Below are 12,349 nucleotides of genomic sequence, written 5' to 3'. Positions count from 1 at the left end.
TTATAAGTTCCGCGGAGACGAGAGGCAGCATGAAACTCAAGCTGAAGTACTCGGCTTGATAGGCAATGAAGTGTAAGTGGATATGTTTCGTGGTCTGCTAAAACGCGATGATATCAGGCTACCCTTCCGCCGGTGAAAATAAATGGATAAATCAACAAACGTAATCCGGCTTAACGCTGTGATTATTTGCTGCGGTTCCGCCGAAAAAGACGCGGCGGCGGGGCTGCCGGGCCAGCGTTTATTTTTAAAAACTGCACCGCCCTCGCTATAAGGATAAAGGAACGGTTTAAAAATACAATCGAAGAAATAGCCCGTGAAACGCCGTTCGATTCGGCCCGCGAATAAATCCGGCCGGGTAATCCTAATAAATATATTTTTGCCATTGTTCCACCGCGACGCTGGGCGTTTACGGCATAATCAACGACGGGGTAAAGTTACATTACAAAATGTTAATGGCCCGCGCGGTCGGTCGCCAGGCACGATATTCCGCGAGACTGCTGCTCGGATGCGCGTCGAAACGGCGGGGGGGTTGAAGAGACTTCTAAAAGTACGATCCATATAAAAACGGCGGATTTAAAGAAGAAAACACGTGTAACGGTGGAACCTTTATTTCACGAACATCCGTTATTTTTAGCGGTCACGTTCCTTTCGACGATTTCATTGTTCCCACTTCATTCGTCTGCGCGAGATCACCTTCACCCCTCTAAAACACGCTTTCGCTGCGAAAATCCTGGAAATTACATTGTCCGCGGCGAGCGGACCGAAAGGAACATTACTAAATCAGTCTTGGCTAATAGAAATTAGTGTAAACAAACAGAATTTCGTACAAAGTAACATTTATACCGTGTTCGTAAGAGTCATGCACCGTACCAGCCCGAACACCCAGGCTACGAAGTTAGAGCCATTTTCAATCTACGGGCACAGCTAAGCTGGATCTTATCCATGGAAAAAAAGGTGAAAATATGAGAAAAGTACCTGAACAGTGGCGTCAGCCAGTGTTGGCAAGCCGCGCAAACAGTGTACATCGCGCGATGGTTGCTAAGGTTGCAACACTGACTACCGTGGTGCATCGCGCTCAGCTGACACGCAAGATGGCTGCCCGTGGCAAGGGCGTGGTCGCCGCGCCTGAGCTATGTTTCTGCCGCTTTACGAAAACGTTTTCAACGAAACTCGTCGACAAGAATGGAATTCACTCCCGAGAAAAATCACCGAGTTACGGCTTGCACTTCCACATCGGGCACCCGTTAGCTCACCCACGTTGCCGTATAGCACGCGACGCGTACGCCGCGCGGGCACGGCAGCCATCTTAGGATTCTCCTACCACCGTCCGCGCACGGTCCATCTGTCGCGGCAGCCTCCGCCACCTCGTCCTTCCTGCTGCCCGCTGCCTTTCTCTTTCCACCTATCCTTTACCTTTGCCTATCCTTAGACCGCCTCTTCTGACTTTCGGCTAGAGAATCTCGGTTACCGCCGCGTCTCGCCGCGCGATTTAGGAAATCTTCCCGCGAGCCTCTGCAACACCGGCGAACCATCCCGCCGGTGGCCTTAACGATCGATATTGTTCAGTTTTACACGCCATCCGCTATTACCAGGCTCGCTTGCTCGCTACGGAGGATTCACTGCTGCTTCTGCGCTAGGGAAAAAATCTTTATTGCCCATATTTCCCGTAGACCAAAGTAACAATCTAACTAGAGGATTCTTTTTCCAACGAGAACATTATTCTCCGAAGTAATCGAGTTTTATGGACATTATAGATGTCGATGGGATTATTGACGTCGGTCACGTGATCCGCCGTCTCCACGCTTCTTTCCCTTTTACCCGAGAATTGCTAAATCGCGGCAGCTCGCTGATACTTCAAAAGACGGTGTAAGAATGATTTTCGGATGTCAAAACGGCCGCGTTATTTCTACTGCAACGGTCGGAGGAGATTCGAAATTTCGTCCCCCCTTACATGCATCTTTCTCTCAACCCGCCCTTGTTGCCATTCCCCTCGAGCCCCAACGTTGTGTCCTCTAACCCCTCCGAGTCCGTAGCGCGCTGCGCAACGCGAGCGTCGGGAACGCGCTCGACGATACATTTCCGTGCGTGTCTTTTCGGGGAAAATCGACGACGAGGAGGCGAAAGGATGACGAGAGAATTTCGAAAGTCGTGTGTGTCACCATCGCCCGCGCGCGCACGTTCCCGTCGAGCCAGAAGTCAACGGGATCGCCGAAAAGTCGGATTTCTAGAGCGGTCGCGTAGCCGAGAAAAGAGGGAGGAAAGAGTGGAAGAAGAAGTTTAAAAATATTTGGGGTAAGTGTAGACGAAACAGTATGCGATTGTATGTAGTACCCGTTTCTGGTCGACGATGTGTGAGCCGGCTCTCTTGGTTCTTGCTCGAGGCAGGCGCGCCAACCGGCGCGGCTCGGTGGGAGACGCGATGGAGGGAGTAGGCAGCCATCTTGACTGGGAGCCCTATCTCTCTCGCACCGGTCGGATTCCCGAGTAGCTCCGTCGCAGTCCGCGCCTGCGCATTATCGGCGGCGTCGCTGAATTTCTTCTTCTTCTTCTTCCACCCTTTGACACGTGCCGCCGCCCGATTCCCGGAGGAGCGAGACACTTATAGATTCGAATTCGAAGCGTGGTTTTAATCTCTCGCTCGCCGGCCGATTCGCGTCATTCGTTTTGCTCCGCGGGGAACTCGTTGTTTTCTCTTTGATCCTCGTATTCTCTCGCCGCGCGCCTCATTTTTAACGAGACGTAACGGCCGAACCGTATTTAAGGACGCTAAACGCCCTCGAATAGAGCGCCGCGCCGCGGATTCTTCATCTGATAGTATCCGACGTAGCGCACCGTTGAAAACCTCGTGAATTTTATAAATTCCGCTCCGTAATCGGCGTGTCCCGGCAATCAATTCCGGCCCGATATAACTGCGTTTTCAATATGGCGGCTATATTTTATAAATTCATTAATCGGGGCCGCTGGCGCACCACGGCTCGAAAAACTTCCGACCGATTAATCGGCCCGCTTTCACCTATACGGCTCGGGCCAATATCTCGGATGTATACGTTCGATAACGCGGCATTTATTATGCGAAACGATGGTATCGCGGCCCGAGATTAATTTATTCCATCGCGGCCGCCATGATTGTAAATTGAATACGTGACGTATCGTTCACGGGCCGCAACTAATTTGATGCGCATTTCGAGCAATTAATAAACGATACCGGGGAATTATAGTTCGGCCCCAAGCCGCGGCGTGTATCGTTCGTTTATCGCGCGGCCGAAAATTTTATTCGTCGAAGACAGCTTTTTTGTTCGGCCGCTGGCCATTTTTCATGCCGCTTCCGGCAGACTCGAGATATGATTTTCCTCTATCGCGGCTTCTCTTAATAAATCCCTCGTATTCGATATTTGCCATCAACGTTATAATAAACATTTTTATTTATCATCCCGCTCCGCGCATCTCGATTCGCGGACTGACTCGATTCCGTACTCGGCTTCTGCCCAAATCGAATCCTCATGTTGGGCGTGCACCGTGAAAACCAGTCGTATCGCGAGCGCATCGGCGAACGGTGATAATAATCGGGGCTCACGCCCCTTCTTATACGCGTAAGGATCGAATTAAAAATGATAATCATCGGCGCGTCCACCGTTGCTTCGCCTCGCTTCTATCCCCGGGCGGCAATTGAAACTCAGTTTCGTGCCTCGTAATTCTCGCATACGCCGTTGATCGATCAGATAACCGCGTCGGCGTTCAAAAATCGAAGTGTACTTCGTTTGAAGATCCACTGTGGATCTTCACACTTCACACCCTGACAATTGAAACGAACTGGATGAAGATCGAGGGTTACGGTCGAATGAAGTTATAATCGTTACCGCGTTCCGAGGGCCAGCCGCATCCCGGGCCGCCAGAAATATTGCACTTTTTCCCGGCGTCTCCGCCATTAGCCACGGACGCGTTTCGCTCAGACTTACTGCATATTGATCCCATCAATCCCAGCTCCTGCCTCTCGCCCTTTTCTGTCTTTCGTTTTCGCGGGCGTCGGAGCCGCCGTAAATCCCGGCGAGTTCTCGTCGCGTGTTCCAGCCGATGCATCGACGTCCCGGAGTGTAATGAGATCGATACTCCGCGGAATGCGTAACTATCGCCTAATGACAGATCTAACCGAGCCTTTTTTACCGCAGCCGATCATTACGAGCCAGGAATTGCGTGACAGCTTATGATAAACGCGCGCCTAATTGTCAGGTTTACGAGAGGCCCGGTTTGTTCCAGCGCAACGGAAGCATTCCAGAGGAAAAGCCGGCCGATGCCGTTGCGTATCGCCGGGCTATTTACGATTTCGACTTCCACTCGTAAAAATGCCCCGAGTTATGCTCCGCGGTGCTGATAATCTATTGTTGCCGTCGCACTAAATATTCATCATCCTTTTTCCTTTCGTGAACTATGCGCCGCGCGGGCATTACCGCTGTCAGTGCTGACAATGTTTCGTTCCCCGCTCGCTCGTAAATATCGCCGTAACAGTGCCGGTAACACGGTAGTGCAATATGATAATTTTTGTTCGACGACTATTGACTCCCATTGTTCACGCGGAGAAACACGCGTATTTCGCGGATTTTTATGTATCGCCAATACGCCTGATTCGCAATCCAACTGGAATGAATCATCGCTAACTATCGGGAAGCAATTATTCGCGGTGCGAAGACTGCCGACGTCTATTTCTACCGGTATTAATACCGTGATTATCCGATAATTTAATGCCTCGTTTATGTCCCCGCGGCGATACACAGTGGCGCGCGCAAGTTCCGGGCAAGTAGATCCAAAGATAGCTTTAACAAAAGTATTTTAATTGATTAATATTCATGGAAAGTCTCGACACGTATTACTTTCATTTGTTAAGCTGAGAATCTGTCTGGTCGGAAGCTTTGGCGCTGTATCTGCAACCAGTTCGCTACAACGATTTATTCGCGATCGATTGGACTCGCGGCCAATAAGATCGACGGATGCTTCATCCGGTTGTAACGCACCTCGGCACGGTTTAAATATATAAACAGGGCCGACGCGCGAAGAGAGCTTTTTTCGCCATTAAAATTAATCGCGAGGCTGTCGGGCGGGCGCGCGGTCCTCGAGGTGTGAAATTTTAAGAATAATCTGTAACGCGGTAACGAGGAGAACGAGCAATCCGGTTGCACTTTTATGCGTCGTTTGGCACACGAGAGACGCACGTCGCGCCTATAAAACGCATAAAACGTCAGGTATAAATGACCCGGGACCCCTCGCGTTCTCTTTCGGCCGAACCTTTTAAAACACGCGCGCGCGGACGCGAGCGCCTCAGCTTCCCTCCGCGGTCAGGATTCAGTAAAAGTTGCCTTTTGTTTGATAGCGAACTAAATCGGCCCCGGCAAACCTCTAATGCGTCATTACTGTCGGGTTTTACGGCTGGCTCGTATCATTTCACTTAAGTATATTGATATGGCAACGAGTTCTTGACCTGCCCCAACGCCAACGGTCCTGCCCGCCGTTCTCGCTGCGCCCGTGCCCGTGTATGTACAAACACGTCCGTCACGGGGACTCTCTTTACGCGCACTTTTTCCGCCGCGCAGTTATTGAAAGCAAGGAGAAAAAAAGTGTAAACGCGGCAAGCGCGTGATTCTGGAAGGAAAACAGTATGCAAATATTGGACCGGAGAACGAGCGTTTAAAAACGACTACCGAAGAAGATTGCGGGAGCTTCATGGGACATTCCCGCGGCGGGTCCAATTTTATCGATTTGGTTCTCCTCGTTTTTTCTTCCTCTTTTTTTTCTCCGACGAGACCATTTGCAGTTTAACACGTTTCGTTTTGTTCCTTTTCACGCGCGGTATCCTGGTGGTCCAGTGATCTTATTCGAGCGTATCATTAGCGAACGTTCACGAAGAATGCTCCGGCGGCACCGTAATTATCGGCGGAACCGTGGGACACTTTTCACGGAAGCGGCCGATCGACGCGACGTCGTTTTGTCAGCGATCATGCGCCGTTGATAATAATACGTTATCGGGCCATAGACGCCGCCGCCGCCGCCGCGACCGTCGCCTTCAAAGTTCAAACTGTCCTTCTTCGGGAATATTCCGAGACACGCTCGGGTATTTCCAACGGGAAACTGAGTTTACTGGGGATAACCTAGCGCGAGATTGCGAGATCGGAGAGGACGGACTTATTGTTCTTATCGGTGATCGCTTGGGAGTCGGTAGTTTTCGAATCTATCAATGATTTCACATGTCGAGAGCTTTGGAGCATGTTATAAATTGAATTTCATTCAACCACTGTTGAAAGTTTCTTTGCTCTGCGAGAGAAAGGCTGAACAGCTACCGATAGTTGAGAAACAAGATGGCGCCAATGCCGAAGACACTACCCCCTTACAAATATTATATTAACTTATTCCTAATTGCAAAATAAGGTGATCAACGTCATCTGCAGCACTTAGAGGCTTCAAGAACTTACCCCTTTTCAAGATTTAGTCCAAAGATCCTTCGTAAGTACAGTGGCAACTCGCTACGATTAACTCACATTCAAACACACCGGAAGTGATATAGAACCGAGTTAGAAAACGATATTACGGCAACGAGTACGTTTTCCTGGGGACGAAACGCGAGGGTGATGTTAAAGGTACGTTGGCCAGAGCCGAACTAACTCCTGTTCCCTTAACCCCACGGTTTCTGCTCATCGTCAAACGGACGTTGTCCTTGACTGGCACGGAGAAGCGAGAAAAAAATGCCTAGGTTGTTCAATAAGGGACCGGAGAAAAAAAGCAGAAACCCCAAAATGGGCAATTGTAGGGTTTACGAGGTCAAGCCGAGCATAAACGGTTAGTTTCAGTCGCAGGCAAGATCCGACGGGACGGCATGGCCACTTCCGACGGATTGGTCTTGTAGAAGTTACCTGTTATCCGGCTGTGACCCTTTACGGGTGTTCTCGTCATAAACCGATCCTTCGTCATGGATACTGACCTTTTCTTACGAAAAAAACGTGGCAGTTTTTTCGCTGAATTCATACAGTTTTTCATGTGCACTTCTACTTATTACTATTACTCGTGCTCCACATTTCTCGTTGCATTAGGTTTCAAAATGGAAAGATTATTAAAATTTATTTCATTTTTAATCACGCTCCTCTTGCTTTATAAACCTTATTAATAATAACTTGAGTGCAATCTACATAGAAAATACATTATTTATTAACTCACGGTACATTTTTAAAATGGCGGAGCAACATAAACTAAAATAAAAATCGTAGAATACTTCGTTCACCTCCGCTTCAATCCGTCGGAAAGGGGCCCCACCAACAAAGGAAACTTAAGCCTGTTAGCTTCTTATTATTCCACTAATATTTATTTTACAATAGCCCAATAACCACTCGTTAAATACCAATCCACCAAACCCACAAAACCATTGTTCAAATCCTTAAGTCACCGACAGCAATTAAACGAAACTTCCGCAGTCCTCCACTTCATTACAAAGAATGCCCAGCCCCTCAGCCCCCGTCATAAAATCCAAGCCAGTGCGCGGAGGAATTTTACGAGTGAAACGAGCGGCATCGGTATTCGTAATTCCAGCGGGAATAACGCGACCGGGCGAACCGGCGTCCGAATCGTTAGACTCGGAAGGAACAACAAGTTCGACCGTTGTAGCTTGAATTTTCGAGGGTTTACGAGGTCAAGCGAATCGTGAAGCGTCTGATTTCAACGAGTCGAAGCGCAACGACCTTGCAGGTCCGCCTTTTTTCTCCGCCGGCCACCCCCGCGGTGCCCGTCGCCGGCTATGACCCTTTATGGGTATTCCTGCCATAAACACCCTCTCTGTCACCCCGTTAAATGGTTTTTTAGCCAAAGCGGCCGTTTTTAACAACCCTTGAGAGACCTCAGGCCGAGCGTCCCAATGTCTCCGCGCCCCTTCCCGGCTCGTCGACTACCGTGGCGAAAAAAGCCGCACTATTGCAGGAAACGCGGCACCCCGGCTATTCTTTTCCGAGGTTTTTACGAGCAGCCTTGAAATTCCTCGCAATTTCGTAACTGCCTTCCCGGCTGCCGGGTTACGAACAGTTTTTTAAGATCTTTTTGTGGCCAGAGGGTTAGACGGAGAGGCGGATAGGGATCGAGGGAGAGAGACGGTTCAGGGTAAAAAGAACGTAGACTAGGTAGAAGGAGTATAAAACACGGACCTTTGTGAGTCCTTGAGCGACGGAAGAGTATCCGGCTGTTTAAGGAAATTGCGTTGACCGTGACAGTGATTTCGGATAATTGTCGGGAAGCCAGGTAAAAAGCGCGATGTTAAAAAACTAGGCACGGATCGTTGCCAACCGGGCAACGTTCTGGAGTTTGCCTCCCGACGCTGACGGGGTTGGTCGGTGGCCGCGGCGCACTTTTCGTTTGTTTCTACTGGAGTATTGTGTACTTTGTTTGGTGGATTAACCCTTGAGAGACTAACAATAGCGGCAGGATTGAGTGACTTGTCTATCCATGTAACCGTTCGTTTGTAATCATCTAGCAAACTTGAAACGATTGCTTAGTTTCAACGTTAGAGGTATAAGTTTTAATGTTCTCAACGGGATAATGAATAGAATTTAAGGGCTATTCAAATAGTAAGAGAAACTACGATAATAGTATCTAAACTAATATCTATTCAAAGTTTCACTTGCCGTTCTATTAATCTAGTAATACGAAAGACGTGAATTTATATAAAAATGTAAAGTTTAACAACAACTCCAATCTCAGTGCGCCATGCCAGGTCTTCGTCCAGGCCGACCGTCCACTTAGGTAAGACACTAAAGTCCTCTAACGATATCGATTACGACCAAGTTCTTGTCGCGACACCTGTACTACCTGCGCCGGGTATTTAGATCCTCGCAGAAGTGGCCAGATTGATTGGTGTCTTTCTCTTTCCGTGTCCGTGGAAATTGTTCATGTGCCGCACGATCACTTTTTCTTGTTACGCGCCGTTGCAAATTGCCTTGAACCCACGGCGCCCGTCCATCGGATTGAGACATCTACTCGACGTCGCGCGCAACCGTGCAGATCATACGAGCTCGCGGACGTGACGGGAATTATCGGCGGCTAGAGCGACCCGTTGCATAAAAGTTTAAATAAGGCAGTGATCACTCGAGATTACCGCGGCCGCCCAGCGGGGCGCACATGGTTTCTTTCGTGCGTACGCGGCGCGGGCTCCTGTTTCATTGCGCAATTCCTTCGTCCGAGGGGCAAAGAATCAGCTCAGTTTTCTTCTGCAACCCGATATATTCGGCGAGGAATCGCCACTCGCTCGAGTACACCTCCATTTATCGAAAACTGGTCGTTTGCGGGGACTTTTACGCGCGTCGCTCCACTTTCTTCCTGGCAACTCGAGAAAGGAGAACTTAGTTTTCCATTTCTGTGAGCATCATCCGAACCGTTTGTTCAGTTAGAAACGTCGTATTGCACGACTTGATTCATCTCCTTTTTACGTGCAGCAAATGAATACTGTCGTGCATTTATCACGTCGCGAAGAGAATTTCAATCGAATTAATTGAAGATTCAGAGCGCAAAATTCCGTATTACATGTCTAGCCGTGCACCGCCACCCAACATGAATATTCACTCTTCACAATAGTGGCTCGAAATAATTCAATGAGCCCGCTAATGCACGCTCGCTCCGTCCTCGTTGAACCGGGCACAACTCAACGCGCGGACAATATTTCTGTGTCAACGCGTATCCCCGTATCAATTTACCCCTGGCGCGGCACCACCACCGCCGGTCCACCGGGGCCCCCTTTTTCTTTCCTGCACTTGGCAACGGCCGCTAATGCATTCGCGTCTGCAATATCGCGGCCGATAAATAATTCAGCCTAATGCAAGAGAATTATAACATAACGTAATGCCCCGCGCGCCGCTGCGTAAATAGTAATGATTTTCATCGCATTACCGGCCTCGAATGTTCGACCAGAGTTACAGGGTGTCGCGCGACCGCGCGTACCGGCCGGCTGGTTGTTTGTAAAATCATTCATACCGAATAGCGGCGACAGGCCTGCTTGAAACTTTCATACGGCCAATCTAAACGTGACCGAGCAGTCGATCTAACTCCGGTTTTACACCCCGGCCGCGGGGTAGGGTCGCTTCGTTCCGGGAAAACGTGGCGCCGCCGGTTTCCCGGTGCCTAGAAATACCCTAGATTAAGGGTGTCTAAATCGGTGGCCGCTGACGCTCTAGTGACACTCCCCCCGCGAAAAATTACCCTCTCCATACTTACTCTTATCTGTTTATATTGGACACTACCTAGAACTGCTTCGATGCACAGTCTACTACTACTACTAGAGTTAGCAGGGGAACACTGTTCCCGAATTACCAGCGCGAGGGGAGCAAGTCGGACACGTCTGCCCTAGATCATCGCTTCCGCTCGGACCTAGGTCGAAATCCGCGCGCCAGTTCGAAAAAAAGAGTCTGAACGGCGGCTTAGCGGTCTCGCGCGCGCAGCCGGCACGCACCGTAGATCGTGGCTAGCCCGGCGGCGGCGGCGTACACATTTATCCATGGGAATAGGAAGCATTGCTCCTGCGCGAATGGGTAAATAGGTATCGATAGATGCATAAAGCCGGTGGCAGAGAGGCCGCGGCCATTCGCATTGTGCCCGTCGGCAGGGTGGAGCTTTCCACGGATACGCGACGCGCGGGAAAGAGAGACCGCCAGTTGGTGGGAAGGATAGAGGAAGACGGCGACAGGGGTTGAGAGAAAGGGTGAGAGAGACGGACACAGGGAAAGAGGGAGAGACCGGGAGAGAATCGAGCGCTAGTGGCCGGGGGACGGGGCAGCGAGAGGGAATAGCGCGCGGCGGTCCATAACATGCGGTAGTAACTAACCGGATTCCGGTGGGCTATGCGCGGCAGCACCATCGCCCCATACGGCGTAGAATATGGGGAATCTATGGGCTCATATCCACGACCCAAACTGTACACTAGCCAAATGGACGCGGCAATAACGGCCCGTTAACGCTAATTCGCGGAATTCTGATTGACGATGGCCGCAGGGAGCGGGTGTGCCCCTCAATTTCCGTCTCTCCGCGCTCTCTGTCTCCCTCTGTCTTCCTCTTTCTCTCTTTGCTCGTTCTCCGCCCGTATCCCCGTTACGCGTACTCTTCTCACTTTCTAGATAGTATACGAGCGAGCCCGCGATCAGCGGCGCCGGGCATATTTTTTGGGGGATCTGGGGACTTTCGTCTGGTCGACTCCGCTTCGGATCGCTCGTGGGCTGATCTTTTGAAACTTTCCGTTGGAGCGTTTCGATCTTTTTCGAATGTTCGTTTTTTTCGAGCCAGTCGACGGTTTTGGAGTAATTTTTCTTTGAGACGGAGTCGGTGGTTTCGATAGGATTGCGGCTCGTTAGGCGAAGTGATTCTTGATGCACGGTGGTAGGAACCTCGGTCGCATTGGCCACCTTCGACGCCAATGCGTCCTATGTCCCCTATTCCTCTTCCTCCCGCCGACCTGTACATGCACTTGCTCTCCGCCTGCTTTACACCACGAATCCCAAATGCGAGCCCAAACACCGCGACTCAGCCCTAAAATCCTCTCGGAGCCCGAGCGGCATACATTAAGTTCCTGCCCAGACAATGTTGCTTTTTTTTCACGGTGAAGCTTCAAAGGCGGGACACCTTCGTTTTTTTTTTACAAAACTTCCTGCGCTTGCCGGTAAATGGTTTCGGGATATGTTCTGCATGTATGTTTCTTTGAATTTTTTATAATCTTGGCGTTTTCTCCGGGGATAACGGTACAGGCTTGTTTGAAATTCAACTCTTCTTTTCTAATGTACCTTGGAGAAGGTGAAATTATTCGTCCCTGAATTGATTCAGCTCTAATTGTTCGCGCGTACTCAGCCCGTCGTCGGGTTTAATAATTTATTACAAATAATAAATTAAAGTTGGTGCGTGGTTGCATCTTTCATCCTCTTTGTAATTAGTTAGACTCTTTGCGCATTTCTCATCGCCGTAACCCCAAAAAATCTCGTAACTCGGGGTCCATTAACTCCGTGGCAAGCTCGTTTCATTGAATCAAGACATTAATTTCCATGATTCAGGGGTCTAAAAGATTCGAACAGGTGCCTAGCTCCAGAATATTCGACGAGGAAACTTTTTCAACGCGACTTTCGCCGCTCGATTGACAAACTCTGCGATGCTTTCTTCGGCTCAGTGAAACGTCGCGCGGGTGCGTGTGTGCGCGCGCGGGTTGTTGTTTTTTTTTCTTTTTACGATTCGATGAGATCACCGTTTTAATTGCATTCCTGAACGAAACCTATCGTAACAAACATTGCGTGCGCTCGAACCTTCCAATTAAAGCCGACCGTTTGCCGCATTTCACCGTTTATTTATAGACACG

At 49.8% G+C, this 12,349-nt stretch overlaps 1 long non-coding RNA gene across 1 annotated transcript; it reads right to left on the bottom strand.

Moving 5' to 3' along the window:
* Positions 1-592: 592 nt before the first annotated feature.
* Positions 593-1,344, bottom strand: LOC143174543 (uncharacterized). Its single transcript, XR_012998638.1, has 2 exons — positions 844-1,344; positions 593-730 (listed from the first exon to the last, which is right to left on the bottom strand). It is a non-coding gene; the product is annotated as an uncharacterized LOC143174543 (long non-coding RNA).
* Positions 1,345-12,349: the final 11,005 nt, after the last annotated feature.

Source organism: Nomia melanderi, chromosome 5 (genome assembly GCF_051020985.1).
Source record: "Nomia melanderi isolate GNS246 chromosome 5, iyNomMela1, whole genome shotgun sequence".
In the NCBI taxonomy this organism is placed as follows: Eukaryota; Metazoa; Arthropoda; class Insecta; order Hymenoptera; family Halictidae; genus Nomia; species Nomia melanderi.
This window is presented reverse-complemented; position numbering and strand designations above follow the sequence as displayed.